This window comes from Pan troglodytes, chromosome 3 (assembly GCF_028858775.2).
Source record: "Pan troglodytes isolate AG18354 chromosome 3, NHGRI_mPanTro3-v2.0_pri, whole genome shotgun sequence".
Lineage (NCBI taxonomy): Eukaryota > Metazoa > Chordata > Mammalia > Primates > Hominidae > Pan > Pan troglodytes.
In genome coordinates, this window is record NC_072401.2 from 134,727,821 (window position 1) to 134,748,465 (window position 20,645).

Below are 20,645 nucleotides of genomic sequence, written 5' to 3' on the forward strand. Positions count from 1 at the left end.
AAGTGTTGTAAATGTTAAATGATAATGTTTTTTGTTAAAAATGGGCCAGTTGGACTGAAATAAGGACCAGCAGAGTTGCACACTTATGTAGCAGATTCTCATGAAAACTCTTGTAAGTGTATATATATTTAGTCAAGTTTTCAAAGTACATGATCTCTCTCATTAAAACATTTGCAATGTTCTTGAGCTTTCTATTACTAGGCTGATAGAAGCCCTTTGTTAAATGACTATATGTTGAGTTTTAATACTCATAATTGGCTAGTAACATATAAAACATAAGCACTATCTGAAATATTGAGAAGCTGATTTCATATCGTTTTTTTTCTTTCTATCATAATATTTTATCATGACGAGCCAGAGCAGGGATATAGCTGAAAAGATTAACAAAATCCAGAGATATTTTGTTTATTGTTTATTTAACTGAGGCTTGTAAGGTTGTAAAATATCAAGCATGTTCTTCTTTTCTTTTCTTTTCTTTTTTCTTTTTGAGACAGAGTTTTGCTCTTGTCGCCCAGCCTGGAGTGCAGTGGCGCAACCTTGGCTAACTGCAACCTCCATCTCCTGGGTTCAAGCGACTCAGCCTCCCCAAGTAGCTGGGAATACAGGCACCCGCCACTACACCCAGCTAATTTTGTATTTTTAGCAGAGATGGGATTTCACCATGTTGCCCAGGCTAGTCACAAACTCCTGACCTCAGGTGATCCACCTGCCTCAGGCTCCCAAAGTGCTGGGAGTACAGGTGTGAGCCACCGCGCCCAGCCACATGTTCTTATTTTTGGAAAGCACAACAAGAAGGAGAGATTAGAAGATGATTTGGGACAGCTGTTTACTTATGAAACAAAAGTCTGAATAAAGGAGGAGGTGATAAATCTGGATGAATTAGGATAGGACACTTGAACAACATTCGAGGTGAAGAGTATTGAAGGTGTGCAAATGCTTGAGAATAATAAACAGCTTCTCCTTTCCTTCTCTGGATTTTGAAAAGGGGGAGATTGCGGGCAGGTCAAATTTTGTTAAGAAATGGTGTTCAGTTTAGAAGACCATGGAGAAAGTGACATTATTGGGTAATAAATCTGGTACTGGTATTCAATTACGTATTGAACAAATATTTGCTGAGTACATATCATGAGTATACACTGGTGAACTAAATATATGTGCTTTCATGAGGTCCATGAGACAATGCAAGAATAGAAGTTCAGGAAGTACTCAAGAATACAGAAGGATTTAATTTTTACTCATTTGTTTTAAATTCAGATGTCATCCTAGCGCATGCTGTCTTTCAAGATTTAGGTTGGTTCACCTAGGTCATGTGGGTAATCCAGTGCCTTTCCTAAATGTTCCATAACTTCCTGAGGGATTTCATTCTCCGGGGTTCAAAGTCTCAGGGTCTGATGCACTCTTTTTCCCAAACCTATCTCATTCACCTCGCTATTAAGTTTTCTTAGTACTGAATCGACCCAGACAAGGAACTCAACCAAATCCTTGATTTTTAGTTTCTAAAATACTTACATGAGACATTTATACATGTGGAAAATTAACTGAAGTGTTATGAAACTGGAGAGCATTTACGAAGTAGCAATGCAAAGTAAAAAAAAAAAAAAACATGTTTTCTTTCAAAGTCAATTTTCTATCCTAACCGAATTTCCCTGTAGATTCTGACTCCTCACTTATTGCTATATAACATCATTCTCTCTTTGCCAATCCCTCCTGTAACCCTATCCATTACCTTCCCTTCCTTATTCCAAAATCCTATTCATCTTTATGAATATCTTTGTTCCCACATTCCTAACAGGCAGAATCTGCTGGAAATTTTTGTTAGGATAGGAAACTGACTTTACCTTCAAGGGTACAGGGTGAGAGATGGTGGTGGTGGTGAGTTATTTTTTTGTCCCCCTAGTTCTATATAATGACCCTATTAGTCCTATAAATATAGCCAATGGAGATCTTTTCTTTCATTAAAGCCATGACATATTTTCTGCAGTATCACTCTTGACATTTAATATTGGATGTTTAAAGGAAAGAGAGACTATTTTTTATTTCTATCATGAGTTCGTATATTCATCAGGGTTTGGCTAAGAAACAAATGGCACCTTCCCAAGGGGTTGATTGATCCAGAACTTTTCAAAGCTTTCTTATTTTTCCTTGAGTGACTGTACAATTCTTAATAATGGCCTGCAAGACCTTGGATGATCTTTCATGATTGAAGCTCTTAAACTCTAGTCTTGTAGTTTTGGGAAAGCACCAAGTTGTTTTGGTTTGGTTTGGTTTGTTCCCATCCTTCTGGATGTTCACAAATCCTGCTCTCTTTGTCTTAAATATTATCATCATGCTTTTTTCTGTTATTTTATTATTTTAAAAATACTTTTAAATGTGGAAAACACATGTAACATACTATTTAGCATCTTAACCATTAAGTATACTCTTCAGCCATGTTAACTATATTCAGGTTGCTATGCAACAGATGTCCAAAGCTTTTTTATCCAGCAAACTTGAAACTCTATGCCCGTTAAATATCTCCTCATTTATCCCTCACCTAGCACCTGGCAACCACTATTCTATTTTCTATTTTTGCAAGTTGGACTACTCTTGGTACCTTGTGTAAATGGAATCAGACAGTATTTGTCTTTTTGTTACTGGCTTATTTCACTTAGCATAATGTCCTCAAGGCTCATACATGTTGTAACATGTCAGAATTTCTTTCTTTTTAAAATATTCCATTATATGTGTAGACTATATTTTGTTTATCCATTCATCCATCCATAAATACTTGGGTTGCTTCCACCTTTTGACTATTGCGAATGTACAAATATTTATTTGAGACCCTACTTCAATTCTTTTTTTTTTTTTTTTTTGAGACAAAATCTCACTCTGTCACTAGGCTGGAGTGCAGTGGTGCAGTCTTGGTTCACTGCAGTCTCTGCCTCCTGGGTTCAAGCTGTTCTCCTGCCCTGGCCTCCCGAGTAGCTGGGACTACAGACACGTGCCACCAGACCCAGCTAATTTTTGTATTTTTAGTAGAGATGGGATTTCACCATGTTGGCCAGGATGCTCTCGATCTCTTGACCTTCTGATCTGCCCGCGTCGGCCTCCCAAAGTGCTGGGATTACAGGTGTGAGCCACCGCGCCTGGCCCCTGCTTTTAATTCTTTAGGATATATTCCAAGAATGAATTTTCTAGGTCATATGTTAATTCTACTTTTATTTTTTACAAGAATCACCATACTATTTTTCACAGTGGCTGCACTATTTTACATTCCCTCCAAAAGTGCTCAGGGTTCCAATTTCTCCATATCCTTGACAACATATCATCATACTTTTTGGATGACTAGCACTCTCTATGTCAGTTTCAACATCAACACGTTAGTGACCTAAGGCTGTTTCCCACTCTGCCCAATGGTGTCCATAAGGATGCCTTGCTTGTTACATTCTTAACACATAGAATTGATGCTAAATGTGCAGCTTTTTTTTTTTTTGTATTTCTTGTTTGTTTTACCCTACAGACTATTAGCTCCATGAATATATAAAGGTGGGAACTATATTTATTTTTCCTTTTGCCACTCTGACACATGGTAATTCTTTAAGGATTTACTGATGCATGCTACTTATATACTGTTCATAGTATACACCCTTAGAGATCCTCAACAGCAAAAATAAGAGCTGTGGTTTTTGGTAAACACATGCTACTGACTTCAGTATTTTATTGCAATGTTTGCAATGTTGTAATCTCTGTAATATTGAAAGTTATAGATTTAATCCCCCCTTAGTTGTTGAAACTAGGCTTTTAATTATCACGTCACACGGGTAGTCAGTGACAAAACTGATATTGAGAACAATACCTAGTTGATCAAGGCATTGAAACAAACATCATCCTCAAAGGGTAAAAATTTAACTTTATCTAACTGTAATACTGCATATTTTTTCTATATCATACTGGAAAAATAATTTCCAAGCAAAGTAAGTTTTTATATGCTCTACAGGATCACTTTCTATAATAGCTTTACCATATAAATTTACTTTTTTCCTCCATAGGCATTTTCATCACAGCATTGCAGTAAATAACTATTATAATATTAAGTGACCTGTGTGTGTATGTGTGTGTGTATATATATATAGTGTGTAATTTAAGATATAGAGATACAGATATGGATATAGATAGAGCTATAGATCTTATGCAAATTTAAATTGTGTCTAACTACTCAATGAATCACTGGACTTAGCTACTACAATGCTTGCTGAGCTCATCAAGAAAAACATCAGTATGAGACAATAAACATTTATACTTACTATTCTGTTAAAAAGAGTGATCATAGGAGCACCTGTAGAATAGAAATAATGATTTCATACATATTTTATGAGGAAAAAAATTGTTCTCTCTGATCATGCTAGTGAACTGACCAACGTGAAAATTATTTAACAGAATGAGATAAATTTACAATATAATTTATATCTCTTGTATTGTATTGTATTTATTTATTTTTATCTTTTTTTCTGAGGTGGAGTCTCGCTCTGTCGCCCAGGCTGGAGTGCAGTGGTGTGATCTCGGCTCACTGCAACCTCCACCTTCTGGGTTCAAGCAATTATCCTGCCTCAGCCCCCGAGTAGCTGGTATTACAGGCATACACCACCATGCCCAGCTAAAATCTCTTATATTTTAATTAATTTTAAATAAAAAGGCCTCAGGATCTCAAGATGTATACATCATGAGTTCCTTCTCTTAAACATGTAATTACAGGTGTATATAGTATGTGTGTGTATATATATATTTGTATATCACAATATTTCTGAGTAATAGCATATTGCCATTATATATTATACATAGAAAATATATGACTTACATTGACAAGATATTTTTGTTTAACACAATTAGGAAATTTATATGAGGCTACATAGGTCAAATTACACACATTTAAGTTTTTCATGAGAAAGCTTTTTATTTATGGCATGTACTTAAGTGATCAGAACCAGGGCTGACTATGTTCATATTTCCACCACATGTTATACCTATATCCATTCGATATTTTTTGTTTGAGCATTTTTACATGACTTTTTAACATGAAAATGAGAAGCATATACCTAAGAATAGGAAATGGCCCTCTGAGATCCCAAAATAGGATAGAGACTTGCAACAAAGCACTTGAACTATGTAACTCTCCAGAGATTTTACCATTTGAAATTTGAGGTAATGACATGCAAATTTCACTGCCAGTGACACTTTTCACTTGAGAATTAACATGTATAAAAATCAGCTATTTTGTTATATGAAAGAAATAAACTTCACCTACTACTATACCAACTTTCCGTCACAGCGTTACCATTTTTGGTAATATTGAGTTTATATTGCATTTTACTAAGAAAGAAGTGTTTTTTAATAAAACATTTATTGACATAATAAGCATGCAGAAAATTGCATAAATCTTAAATATATTGAATCATTCCGATTTTTAGTATGTGAAACTGCATGTATTTAAATATTTTATGCGGCTTGTAAAGTTGTCAAATTCTTTGATAATATGATAAAAATATAAGATAAACACTCTAAAATGGTATTGCATAAGAAACTCACTGATCAGGACAGCCACATTACACGTAACAAGAATATTTAATATTCTTTTTTCAGTTACTGTAAATAAGTAAACAGTATCTTTATAGATCAGAAGATAGCTTTTGCTTTGTGGTTAACAGAGCTGTAATCTGCCAGTTGTAAGAATAAATAAAACCTCTTAATAGAATTTTGATCACAGGAAGGGGAATATCACACTCTGGGGCCTGTCAGGGGCTGGGGGGCAAGGGGAGGGAGAGCATTAGGGCAAATACCTAAAGCATGAGGGGCTTAAAACCTAGATGACGGGTTGATAGGTGCAGCAAACCACCATGGCACATGTATACCTATGTAACAACCCTGCACATTCCGTACATGTATCCCAGAACTTTTTTTAAAAGTAGAATTTTGAAAAGATTTTTTAATGCTTTTCTTTACCTTGATATTGATAGAAATACTACTACTACTAGCAAGCGTTTCTTGATGTTATTGTGTACCTTGTTCATCATAGGGTTGCTATATTGCATATATTAATATATGCAGAGGGCATATATTAACTCATTAAGCAATATAGCAACCCTATGATGTAGCTATTGACATTATCTTGGTTGTACTAGCTAATACAGGGACAAATCTAACTCTAATCTAATACTAGAAATATTCTTTTTTACCCATAGTATTATACCTCCTGGGGTATTAAAAAGCTCAGGTCTTAAGTGTAGATTTGCTATTTGATCCAGCAATCCTAATACTGGGTATCTACTCAAAGGAAAAGAAGTCATTACATGAAAAAGACAGATGCACATGTATGTTTATAGCAGCACAATTTGCAATTGCAAAAATATGGAACCATCCTAAGTGCTTATCTACCAATGAGTGGATAAAGAAAATGTTATATATATATAAACAGATAAATAGATAGATAGATAGATTGATTGATAGATACCATGAATACTACCCAGCCATAAAAAGGAGCAAAATAATGTCTTTTGCAGCAACTTAGATGGAGCTGGAGGCATTATTCTAAGTGAAGTAACTCAGGAATGGTAAATCAAATACTGTATATTCTCACTTGTAAGTGAGGGCTGATCCAAGGGGACACAAAATCATATACAGAGTGATATAATGGCCTTTTGGGACCAGCGGTAGGGGGAGGTTGGGAGGAGGGTGAGGGATAAAAGACTACCTACTGGGTACAGTGTAAACCATTCAGGTGATGAGTGCACTAAAATATCAGAATTCACTACCAAAGAACATATCCATGTAACCAAAAACCACCTGTACCCCAAAAACTATTGAAATAGAAACAAAGCTCAGTTCTTCCTGACAACTATAATTTCTGATATTCTAATTAACATAATAAAAGATACATCAAAACTTTTAGATGTACGTCTAACATTTTGGCCATTTCTTTTCATTCTTGTGTGTATTTATACATGCACACAGGCATATACACATATATAATAAATCTATACTTTAAGTCAAATATCACTTTAGAGATTTGTTAACCAGTCATTCCATTCTGTAGATTGTAACTAGCGCCCATAATGGCATACGTTTTTAGCTGAGTTAGTAGCAGGGTCAGGAGTAGAACTGTTTTCCTCATATTAGTTACAGCACATTTTTGTATTATGGTGGCCATTAAATCATTGTAATTGTATTTATTTATATGTGATATATAATATCAAGCAAAACTTTGAATCCACATTGTATTAGTCTGTTCTCACACTGATAATAAAGACATACCTGAGACTGAGTAATTTATAAGGAAAAAAGAGGTTTAATGGACTCACAGTTCCATATGGCTGGGGAGTCCTCACATTCATGGTGAAAGGTAAAAGGCACATCTTACATTGCAGCAGGCAAGAGAGAGAATGAGAGCCAAGTGAAAGGGGAAACCCCTTGTAAAAACATCAGATCTCATGAGACTTATTCACTACCACAAAACAGTATGGGTGAAACTGCCCCCATGATTCAGTTATCTCCAACTGGGTCCCTCCCATAACATGTGAGAATTATGGGAACTACAAATTCAAGATGAGATTTGGGTGGGGACACAGCCAAATCATATCACACATGAAAAAGTTCTCTAATGAGTATGAAGAGCGATGAAATATAATTTTATTACTGTATTAGTCTGTTTGAGTCACTCTAAAGGAATATATGAGGCTGCGAAATTATTTATAAACAGAAAAGGTTTAATTGGCTCATGGTTCTGCAGGCTGCATAGGAAGCATGGTACTGGCATCTGCCTCTGGTGAAGGTATCGGGAAGCACACAATTGTGGTGGAAGGAAAAGGAGGAGTGGGCATATGTCACATGGTGAGAGGGGGAGCAAGGGAGCACAAGGGGAGGTGCCACACCCTTTTAAAGAACCAGATCTCACATGAACTCAGAGTGAGAACTCACTCATCACCAAGCAGACGGCACTAAGCCATTCATGAGAGATCCACCGTCATGATCCAAACTTCCCACAAGGTCCCACCTCCAACTGGGGATAGCATTTCAACATGAGATTTGAAGGGACAAACACCAAAACTATATCAACTACTTTGGCAAAATATAGGTCCCTAAATACATTTAGATGAATTTGTGTATCATACAGTCAACCCCAGTACTGATATAACGATAATGAAGTGAGAATATTCTTGAGATTTTAAGGTTATTTTTTAAAACCTTGTTTTTAATGATATCTATGGAAAATATAAACCTGGACTTAGTGATACCTAATTTTTTTTCTTTCTTCATTCTCAGAAGACTAGAAATGCTTTCCAGCTGAAGTAGTATCTGTGATTGTCAACCCTTCCTCTGCAAGGGTGAAAAAAATTAACCATGGATTTGTAACTGATCTATAACTTTTCCACATATCATAAGGCTAATTGGATGTTCATTATTTATCTCTGAAGTTCTTTTCCAAAGAAGATTCTATTAAATGTTCCTTTAGCACATTATATTTGAGGTCCGGTGGGGGGAAACTTATTTCATAGTCATGTCCTATAAAAGGCTAAACTAACACAAAAATATACTTGGATTAAACTCTTGTATTTCATATAAGAAACACATCTTGGATTCATCAAATGAAGTAGCACATCCAAGAAAATTCTGAGTTTACTAAAATACTAAGATTAATGCTATTTTCACATACTGAGAAGTAAATATGCCTGCATTGTATTACCTCAAGTGATAATTAATATCAGACAGGTTAATTCTTAGTATTAAGCTATAAGCAAAGCTTTAATTAGTGAGATCTCACAGAATTGCAAAAGAACTACTTGTTAATTGGAAGAAAGAAAAAATTAGGGTCCATTAAAATATTTTAAATATAAAGCATGAGCTTTAATTGTGAACTTGATGTAAAATAGACCTTCACCTCTTTTGTTCACTACTCTATTGTAAACTCTCAGAATGGGATTGGCATAGAGTAGCTGTTTGAATAATATTCATTGTATGAATGAATAAGCTTAAGTTTTTGTTGCATTACTTTTTTTTATTGTATGTTAAGTTCTGGGGTACATGTGCACAACGTGCAGGTTTGTTACATAGGTATACATGTGCCGCGTTGGTTTGCTGCACCCATCAAGTTATCATTTACATTAGGTGTTTCTCCCTAATGCTATCCCTCCCCCAGCCCCCTACCCCCTGACAGGCCCCTGTGTATGATGTTCCCCTCCCTGTGTCCATGTGTTCTCATTGTTCAACTCCCACTTATGAGTGAGAACACATGGTGTTTGGTTTTCTCTTCTTGTGTTACTTTGCTGAGAATGATGGTTTCCAGTTTCATCCATGTCCCTGCAAAGGACATGAACCATTCCTTTCTTATGGCTGCATAGTATTCCATAGTGTATATTGCCACATTTTCCTTATCCAGTCTATCATTGATGGGCATTTGGGTTGGTTCCAAGATTTTGCTATTGTGAACAGTGCTGCAATAAATGTATGTGAGCATGTATCTTTATAGTAGAATGATTTATAATGCTTTGGATATATACCCAGTAATGGGATTGCTGGGTAAAATGGTATTTCTAGTTCTAGATCCTTGAGGAATTGCCACACTGTCTTCCACAATGGTTGAACTAATTTACACTGCCACCAACAATGTAAAAGCGTTCCTATTTCTCCACATCCTCTCCAACATCTGTTGTTTCCTGACATTTTAATGATCACCATTCTAACTGGTGTGAGATGGTATCTCATTGTGGTTTTGATTTGCATTTCTCTAATGACCAGTGATGATGAGCATTTTTTTCTTAAGTTTGTTGACTGCGTAATTGTCTTCTTTTGAGAAGTGTCTGTTCATATACTTTCCCCATTTTTTGATGGGGTTGTTTGTTTTATTCTTGTAAATTTGTTTAAGTTCTTTGTAGATTCTGGATATTAGCCCTTTGTTAGATGGATAGATTGCAAAAATTTTCTCCCAATCTGTAGGTTGCCTGTTTACTCTGCTGATAGTTTCTTTTCCTGTGCAGAAGCTCTTAGGTTTAATTAGATCCCATTTGTCTACTTTGGCTTTTGTTGCCATTGCTTTCAGTATTTTAGTCATGAAGTCTTTGCCCATGCCTATGTCCTGAGTGATATTGCCTAGGTTTTCTTCTAGGGTTTTTATGGTGCTAGGTCTTACATTTAAGTCTTTAATCCATCTTGAGTTAATTTTTTATAAGGTGTAAGGAAGGGATCCAATTTCAGCTTTTTGCATATGGCTAGCCAGTTTTCCCAGAACCATTTATTAAATAGGGAATCCTCTCCCCATTGCTAGTTTGTGTCAGGTTTGTCAAAGATCAGATGATTGTAGATGTGTGGTGTTATTTCTGAGGCCTCTGTTCTGTTCCATTGGTCTATATATCTGTTTTGGTACCAGTACCATGCTGTTTTGGTTACTGTAGCCTTGTAGTATAGTTTGAGTCAGGTAGCATGATGCCTCCAGCTTTGTTCTTTTTGCTTAGGATTGTCTTGGCTATGTGGGCTCTATTTTTGGATCATCTGAAATTTAAAGTAGTTTTTTTTTCCAATTCTGTGAAGAAAATCAGTGGTAGATTTATGGGGATAGCATTGAATCTATAAATTTCTTTAAGCACTATGGCCATTTTCACAATATTGATTCTTCCTATTCATGAGCCCAGAATCTTCTTCCATTTGTGTCCTGTTTTATTTCCTTGAACAGTGGTTTGTAGTTCTCCTTGAAGAGGTCCTTCATATCCCTTGTAATTTGGATTTCTAGGTATTTTATTCTCTTTGTAGCAATCGTGAGTGGGAGTTCACTCATGATTTGGCTCGCTGTGTTTGTTATTGCTGTATAGGAATGCTTCTGATTTTGGCACATTGATTTTGTATCCTGAAGTTTGCTGAAGCTGCTTATCAGCTTAAGGAGATTTGGGGCTGAGACAATGAATGGGGTTTTCTAAGTATACAATCATGTCATCTGCAAACAGGAATTAATTTATTTCTTCTAGATTTTCTAGTTTATTTGCATAGAGGTGTTTATAGTATTCTCTGATGGTAGTTTGTATTTCTGTGGGATCAGTGGTGATATCCCCTTCATATTTTTTTTGCATCTATTTAATTCTTCCCTCTTTTCTTCTTTATTAGTCTGGATAGCAGTCTATTTATTTTGTTATCTTTTCAAAAAACCAGATCCTGGATTTATTGATTTTTTTGAAGGGTTTTTTATGTCTCTATCTCCTTCAGTTCTGCTCTGATCTTAGTTATTTCTTGTCTTCTGCTAGCTTTTGGATTTGTTTGCTCTTCCTTCTCTAGTTCTTTTAATTGTGATGTTAGGCTTTCAATATTAGATCTTTCCTGCTTTCTCTTATGGGCATTTAGTGTTATAAATTTCCCTCTTAATACTGCTTTAGCTATGTCCTATAGATTCTGGTACGTTGTGTATTTGTTCTCATTGGTTTCAAAGAACATTTTTATTTCTGCCTTTATTTAGTTATATACCCAGTAGTCATTCAGGAGCAGGTTGTTCAGTTTCCATGTAGTTGTGCAGTATTGAGTGAGTTTCTTAATCTTGCAGTATAATTTGATTGCAATGTGGTCTGAGAGACACTTTGTTGTGATTTCTGCTCTTTTACATTTGCTGAGGAGTGTTTTACTCCCATTTATGTGGTCAATATTTTTAGGTACACCAATCACACGTAGATTTGGTCTTTTCACAGAGTCCCATATTTCTTGGAGGCTTTATTTCTTTTCACTCTTTTTTCTCTGATCTTGTCTTCTTGCTTTATTTCATTCAGCTGATTTTCAATCACTGATATCCTTTGTTCCACATGATCAATTCAGCTATTGAAACTTGTGTATGCTTCACCAAGTTCTCATGCTGTGTTTTTCAGCTCCATCAGGTCATTTATGTTCTTCTTTACACTGGTTATACTAGTTAGCTATTTGTTTAACCTTTTTTCAAGTTTGTTAGCTTCCTTGTGTTGGGTTAGAACATGCTCCTTTAGCTTGGAGGAGTTTGTTATTACCCACCTTCTGAAGCCTACTTCTGTCAATTCGTCAAACTCATTCTCCATCCAGTTTTGTTCACTTGCTGGTGGGGAGTTGTGATCCTTTGGAAGAGAAGAGGCATTCTGGTTTTTGGAATTTTCAGCTTTTCTGCCCTGGTTTCTCCCCATCTTTGTGGTTTTATCTACCTTTTGTCTTTGATGTTGGTGACGTACAGTTGGGGTTTTTGTGTGCATGTCCTTTTTGTTGATGTTGATGCTATTCCTTTCTGTTTGTTAATTTTTCTTCTAACAGTCAGGCCCCTTAGCTGCAGGTCTATTGGAGTTTGCTGGAGGTCCACTCAAGACCCTGTTTGCCTGAGTATCACCAGTGGAGGCTGCAGAACAGCAAATATTGCTGCCTGATCCTTCCTCTGGAAGCTTCATCCCAGAGGGACACCTACCAGATGCCAGCCAGGGCTCTCCTGTATGGGGTGTCTGTTGGCTCCTACTGGGAGGTGTCTCCCAGTCAGGCTACACGGGGGTCAGGGTCCCACTTGAGGAGGTAGTCTGTTTGTTATCAGAGCTTGAATGCTGTGCTGGGATAACCACTGCTCTATTCAGAGCTGTCAGGCAGGGACATTTACATCTGCTGAAGCTGTGCCCACAGCTGCCCCTTCCCCCCAGGTGCTCTGTCCCAGGGAGATGGGGGTTTTATCTATAAGTCCCTGACTGGGGCTGCTGCCTTTTGTTCAGAGATGCCCTGCCCACAGAGGTGGAATCTAGAGAAGCAGTCGGCCTTGCTGAGCTTCAGTGGGCTCTGCCCAGTTTGAACTTCCCTGCAGCTTTGTTTACACTGTGAGCATAAAACCACCTACTCAAGCCTCAGCAATGGTGGACACCCCTCCTCCAGCCAAGCCCCAGTGTCCCAGGTCAATCTCAGACTGCTGAGCTAGCAGCTAGAATTTCAAGCCAATGGACCTTAGCTTGCTGGGCTCTGTGGGCATGGGACCCACCGAGCCAGGCACCGGAGGGAATCTCCTGGTCTGCTGGTTGCGAAGACTGTGGGAAAAGTGCAGTGTCTGGGCAGCAGTGTACCATTTCTCCTGGTACGGTCTCTCAGGGCTTCCCCTGACCCCTTGCATTTCTCGATTGAGGTGACACCCTGCCCTGCTTCGTCTCGCCCTCCATGGGCTGCACCGTCTGTCCAACCAGTCTCATTGAGATGAACCAGGTACCTCAGCTGGAAATGCAGAAATCACTCATCTTCTGCATCAATCCCGCTGGGAGCTGCAGACCAGAGATGTTCCTATTCAGCCATCTTGCTGGAAATCCCTGTATTACTATTTTTTATGAGACGATTCTGTGCAATATTTGACCATTTACCTAAGAGACATTTTTCTTAAAACTTTAAAACAAAAATTATGTTGCAGGCTTAATCCCATATATTAAGAAAAATAATATATTAGTAAAATATTAGGAAATTAGATAAATATGTTAATGTAACTAGGGCATAAAGAGACTTCCTAATAAAGGAAAAATAGAATTTTCTCATAAATATATAAACAGGTATAATCTTAAAACTAATGAATAAAATGAGAAAATGAATAAAAGAAAACATAACTTTATGACATACAGTTTTTTTAACTTTTAAGTTCAGGTTATAAATGCAGGGTTTGTTACACAGGTAAATGTGTATAATGGGGGTTGGTTGTGCAGATTATTTCATTACCCAGGTATTAAGCCTAGTACCCATTAGTTATTTTTTTCTGATCATCTCCCTTTTCCCACCTTCCACCCTCTGAAAGGCCCCAGTGTTTGTTGTTCTCTTCTATGTGTCCACATGTTCTCATCATTTAGCTCCCTCTTGTAAGTGAGAACATGCCATATTTGGTTTTCTGTTCCTGCATTAGTTTCGTAAGAATAATTTCCTCCAGCTGCATCCACATGCTTGCAAAGTACATGATCTTGTTCTTTTTATGGCTGTCTAGTATTCCATGGTTTATATGTACCACATTCTCTTTATGCAGTATACCATTGATGGGCATTTAGGTTAATTTCATATCTATGCTATTGTGAATAGTGCTGCAATGAACACACATGTGCATGTGTCTTTATATTAGAATGATTTCTACTCCTTTGGGTATATACCCAATTATGGGATTGCTGGGTCTAATCATATTTCTGTCTTTAGGTCTTTGAGGAATCATCACACTGTCTTCCACAATAGCTGAACTAATACACATTCCCACCAACAGTGCATAAGAGTTCCTTTTTCTCTGCAACCTCACCAGCATTTATTATTTTTTGACTTTTTAATATTCATGATAGCCATTTTGAGTGTTGTTAGATGGTATCTCATTGTGGTTTTGATTTGTATTTCTCTAATGATCAGTAATGTTGAGCTTTTCTCATATGATTGTTGGCTGCATGTATGTCTTCTTTTGAGAAGTATTTGTTCATGTCGTTAGCCCACTTTTTTATGGGGTTGCTTGTTTCTTTCTTGTAAATTTAAGTTTCTTATAGATGCTGAGTATTACACTTTTGTTGGATGCATATTTTGCAAATATTTTCTCCCATTCTGTAGTTCGTCTGTTGATAATTTCTTTTGCTGTGCAGAAACTCTTTTGTTTAATTAGATCCATTGTCGAGTTTTGCTTTTGGTGTCTTCCTCATTAAATCTTTGTTTGTGCCTATATCCAGAATGATATTGCCTAGGTTGTCTTCCAGGGTTTTTATAGATTTGGATTTTACATTGAAGTCTTTAATTAATCTTGAGTTAATTTTTGTAGATGGTGTAAGGAAGGTGTCCAGTTTCAATCTTCTGCATATGTCTAGCCAGTTATACCAGCACCATTTATTGAATAGGGAATCCTTTTCCCATTTCTTGTGCTTGTTATGTTTTTTGAAGTCAGGCAGTTGTAGGTGTGCAGACTTATTTCTGGATTCTCCATTCTGTTTGATTGGTCCATGTGTCTGTTTTTGTATAAGCACCACACTGTTTTGGCTACTGTAGCCCTGTAGTATAATTTAAAGTTGGGTAGTGTGATGCCTCCAGCTTTGTTCTTTTTGCTTAGGATTGCCTTGGCTATTATGGCTGTTTTCTGGTTCCATATGAATTATAAAATAGTTTTCTCTAGTTCTGTGAATCATGTCAATGGTAGTTTAACAGGAATAGCATTGAATCTATAAATTGCTTTGGACAGTTTAGCCATTTTAAAGATGTTAATTATTAGTATCCATGAGCATGGATGCTTTTCCATTTGTGTTATCTATGATTCTTTTGAGCAGTGGTTTGTAGTTCTTCTTGTTTAAGTCTTTCACCTCCTTAGTTAGCTGTATTCCTAGGCATTTTATTATTTTTCTGGCAATTGTGAATGGGAGTACATTTCTGATTTGGTTCTTGGCTTGACTGTTGTTGGTTTATAAGAATGTTAGTGATTTTTGCACATTGGTTTTGTATCCCGAGACTTTGCTAAAGTTGTTTATCAGCTTAAGAAGCTTTTGGGCTGAAACTTTGGGGTTTTCTAGATATAGAATCATGTCTTCTGCAAACGGAGATAGTTTGACTTCCTTCCTATTTGAATGCCTTTATTTCTTTCTCTTGCCTGATTGCCCTGGCCAGAACTTCCAATACTATGTTGAGTAGGAGTGTTGAGAGAAGGCATCCTTCTCTTGTGTCGGTGTTCAAGGGGAATGCTTCCAGTTTTTGTCTATTCAATATAATATTGACTGTGGGTTTGTCAGAGATGGTTCTTATTATTTTGAGGTATGTTGCTTTATTGAGAGTTTTTAACTTGCAGGGATGTTGAATTTTATCAAAGGCCTTTTCTGCATCTATTTAGATGATCAGGTGGCTTTTGTCTTTAGTTCTGTTTATGTTATGAATCACATTTATTGATTTGTGTGTGTTGAACCAAACTTGCATCCTGGGGATGAAGCCTACTTGATCATGGTGGATAAGCTTTTTGATATTCTGCTGGATTTAGTTTGCCAGTATTTTGTTGAGGAATTTTGCATTCATGTTCATCAAGGATATTAGCCTGATGTTTTCTTTTCTTGTTGTATCTCTGCAAGGTTGTGATATCAGAATTATGCTGTCCTCATAGAATGAGTTAGCGGGGAGTCTCTTCTCAATATTTTGAAATAGTTTCAGTAGGAATGGTACGAGCTCTTTTTTGTACACCTGGTAGAATTCAGCTGTGAATCTGTTTGGTACCATGTTTTTGTTGTCGTTGTTGTTTGTTTCTGTTTGTTTGTTTGTTTTGATAGGCTATTTATTGCTGCCTTAATTTTAGAACTCATTATTGGTCTGTTCAGGGATTCAATTTCTTCCTGGTTCAGTCTTCGGAAAGTGTGTATGTTCAGGAATGTATCCATTTCTTCTAGTTTCCAGTCTGTGTGCATGGATATGTTCATAATATACTCTAATGGTTTGTTTGTATTACTGTGGGCTCAGTGGTAATATCTCTCTTGTCATTTCTGATTGGGTTTATTTGACTCTTCTCTCTTTTCATCTTTGTTAGCCTAACTAGTGGTCCATCTATTTTATTAATTTTTATTAAGAAACAGCTCCTGGATTCATTGATCTTTTGAATGAATTTTCATGTCTCTGTCTCCTTCAGTTTAGCTCTAATTTTTGTTATTGTCTTCTGCTAGCTTTGGGATTTCTTTACTCTTGATCCTCCAGTTCTTTAAGGTGTGATGTTAGGTTGGTAAATTGAGATATTTCCAGCTTTTTGATGTGCACATTTAGTGCTATAAATTTCCCTGTTAACACTGCCATAGCTGTGTTCCAGAGATTCTGGTATGTTGCATCTTTGTTCTCATTATTTTCAAAGAACTTGATTTTTGCCTTAATTTCATTATTTACCTAAAAATCATTCTGTAGCAGGTTATTTAATTTCCATGTATTTGTATAGTTTTGTGTGCATTTTTTAGTCTTGATTTCTAATTTGGTTGTGCTGTGGTCTGATAAATTGTTTGCTATGATTTCTGTTCTTTTGCATTTGCTGAGAAGTGTTTTACTTCCAGTTATTTGATTTTAGAGCAAGGGCCATGTGGTGATGAGAAGAGTGTATATTCTATTGGTTTTGAGTCAAGAGTTCTGTAGGTATCTATCAGATCCATTTGATTCAGAGCTGAGTTCATGCCCTGAATATCTTTGTTAATTTTCTGTCTCATTGATCAGTCAAATCTTTTTAGTAGAGCGTTAAAGTCTCCCACAATTAGTGTGTGGGAGTTTCAATCTCTTTGACAGTCTCTGAGATCTTGCTTTATAAATCTGGTTGCTCCTGTGTTGGATTCACGTATATTTAGATCTTATTGAATTGAACCCTTTAGCTTGATATATAATTAATACTAAAAAGTGCAAATAAGTCCTACATAAGTGAAATTATAGTACCTATAAGCTGAGATACTAAAATATGGCTTTATTTTGATTATAAAGTAGTTCATATTACTGTAATATATTCTTTGTACAAAACAATAAAATTTTATCTGAATATTCTATATCTGCTTTTTAAATTTGTTTTATTTTATTTGTTTTTCTTATTCATTATGGGCAAGTATAAAACCAATAGGAATTATGAGAAAGAGAGTCCCAAAACAATTTTCAAAAACTGATTTATATGGACTAAGAAATATAAAATTTGGAAAAATAATAAAATAGCTCCGGAAATTAGAAAAAAATGAATTTGAAATGACATGCAATTAAAGGAATTACACTAGATAAATTGCAAAAGAGGGCAAATAAAGAGCGACATTGAGAGATCATTTATACATTTTCTTCTTAAGAAACAAAGTAGAAAGTAGCTAGGAGAAGTCCTAGAAGACATCTACTTGCTCGTGAAAAGTCACAGGAAAAAGAACTAGAGTCAAGAAAAGGCCTTTGGCAAGATAGGCCTTAGTTCGTCAACTGCATGTTATTTTCCTAGCTAAGCTCTATAATAATTGGTATAAGCAGTGCCAGACATTACAAAAGAACTAAAGAGCAAGTCTGCATGGTATAACCACATTAGGAATATTTTAGACACTGTCACTTTATTAGTTTTAATGAATACTACCTTTTCCAAATTTTTTATTCCTTATTTCTATATATTAAAAAAAATTTCATTGAGGTAAGAACGCTTAAGATGAATTTACCCACCAGACAAATTTCTGTGTGCACAGTACAGTATTGTTAACTATAGGAAAAATGGTGTACAACAGATTTCTAGAACATATTCATCTTGCATAATTTAAAATGTCTGCCCATATAATTGCAATTTCCCATTTCTGTCTTTCCCCTGGAATATTATCCCTGGTAACCATCATTCCATTCTCTTAATTCTATATGTTTGACTATTTTAGTTACCTCATATAAGAGCAATCATTCAGTGTTTATCCTGTGACTAGCTAATTTTGCTTAGTATGATGTCCTCACAGTTCATCATGTTGTCACATATTGTAGAATTTCCTTCTTTTTAAAGGCTGAATAATATTCCATTATATATTATATATATAAAGAAGCAAATATGTATACACACACACATATAAGTATACACACACACACAACATTTTCTTTATCCATTAATCCTTCAGTAGACATTTACATTGCTTTCACATTTTCCCTATTGTGAATTGTGCTGCAATGAGTATTGGGATGCTAATATCTCTTTGAGATTCTTGTCTCAGTTGTTGTGGATAAATAACCAGAAGTGGGATTGTTGATTTATGTGACAGTATTATTTTAAATTTTTTGAGAAACCTCTGTAACTGTTTTCCATAACAATGGCACCAATTTTCACTCCCATCAACAGTGTACAAAAGTTTCAATTTCTCCAAATGCTCACCAAGACTTGTTTTTTTTGGTTAATTTTTATAACAGCCATTCTAACAGACGTGAGGTGATATCACAGTATGGTTTTCATTAGCATTTCCCTGATGATTAGTGACATTTGGCATATCCTTTTTGGCCATTTGTATGTATTTGGAGAAATAATTATTACAATTTTTAGCATATTTTTAAGTCAGATTTTTTGGTATTTAATTACTTATATATGTTGGAAACTAATCTCTTATCAGATATATGGTTTGCAAATATTTTTCCCATTCTTTAGGTTGCATTTTTACTCCTTTGATTTTTTCCTCTGGGTGAAGAAACTTTTTAGTTTAATGTGGTCCCACTTACTTATTTTTGCTTTTGTTGCCTGTATTTTTGTTGTCATACGTGGAAAATTGTTGCTTAGATCAATGTCATAAAGCATTTCCTGAATATTTTCTACAAGGAATTTTATACGTTCAGATTTTCATTTAAGTTTTCAATCCATTTTGAGTTGATTTTTGTGTATGGTCTAAGTTATCAGTTCAAATTTATTCTTTTACATGTGAAATTTCTGTTTTCCCAACATGACTTATTAAAGATACTATCCTTTCCCCATCATGTATTGTTAGTATCCTTGTCAAAGATTGACTGATTGTATATGTGTGGATTTACTTCTTGACTGTCTATTCTGACCTATTGATCTATTTGTCTTTTCGCCACTGCCATACTGTTTTAATTACTGTTGCTTTGTGATATATTACAAACTTTCAGGAATTGTTATGCCTCCATATTTATTCTTTCTCAAGATTGTTTTGGCTATTTAGGGTCTTCTGTGATTCCATATGAATTTTAGAATTTATATACATATTTCTGTAAATAATGCCATTGAGATTTTTAAATAGGAATCATATTGAATCTGTATATTGCTTTGGGTAGTATAGACATTTTAATAATATTAATTCTCCCTATTAATGAACATAGAATATCTTTTCTTTTTTTGTGTCCTTAATTTCTTTCATTAATGTTTTGTAGTTTTCAGGGCACTGGCCTTAACTTAGTCCTTAGTTAAGTTTATTCCTAAGATTTTTTTACTTTTTAATACTATAGTAAATGGGATTATTTTCCTTTTCAAAGAGTATATTTTTAGTGTATAAAAATATGGCTAATTTTTGTAAGGTGAATTTGTATCTTACCACTTAACTGAATTGCTTATTAGTTTTACTAGTTGTTTTTTGGTGTATATGTATGAAGATTTTAGGGTTTCTACATATTAGATTGTATCATCTGCAAACCGAGATACTTCTTTTTACTTTCCAATTTAGATGCTTTTAATTTTTTTCTACTGCCTAATTGTTTTGTGTAGATCTTCTAGTATTATGTTAAATAGTCATGCTGAAAATAAACATTTTTGCCTTGTTCCTGTTCTTAGAGAAAAAGTTTTGATAGTGTCACCATTAAGTACGATGTTGGCCGTGGACTTGTCATGTATGGCTTGTATTATGTTCAGGTACACTTCTTCTATACCTAGTTTATTGAGAGTTATAATCACGAAAGAGTCTTATCACAAATTTTATATCTTTTTTCTACATTTATTTAGATAACTGTGTCTTCATTCTTTTAATATGATATATTACATTAATTGATTTTCATATGTTGAACTTATCTTACATCCCAAGGATAAATTGATCATAGTGTATGATTTTGTTGATATGATGTTAAATTTTTTGTGAGATTTTATTGAGGATTTTTGTATGTATATTTTTCAGGGCTATTGCCCTATGGTTGTATTTTCATATGGTATCTTTGAGTTTGGTATCAAGGTAATTCTGGCCTTATAAAATGTGTTTGGAGTTATACTCTCCTTTTCAATTCTTATGGAG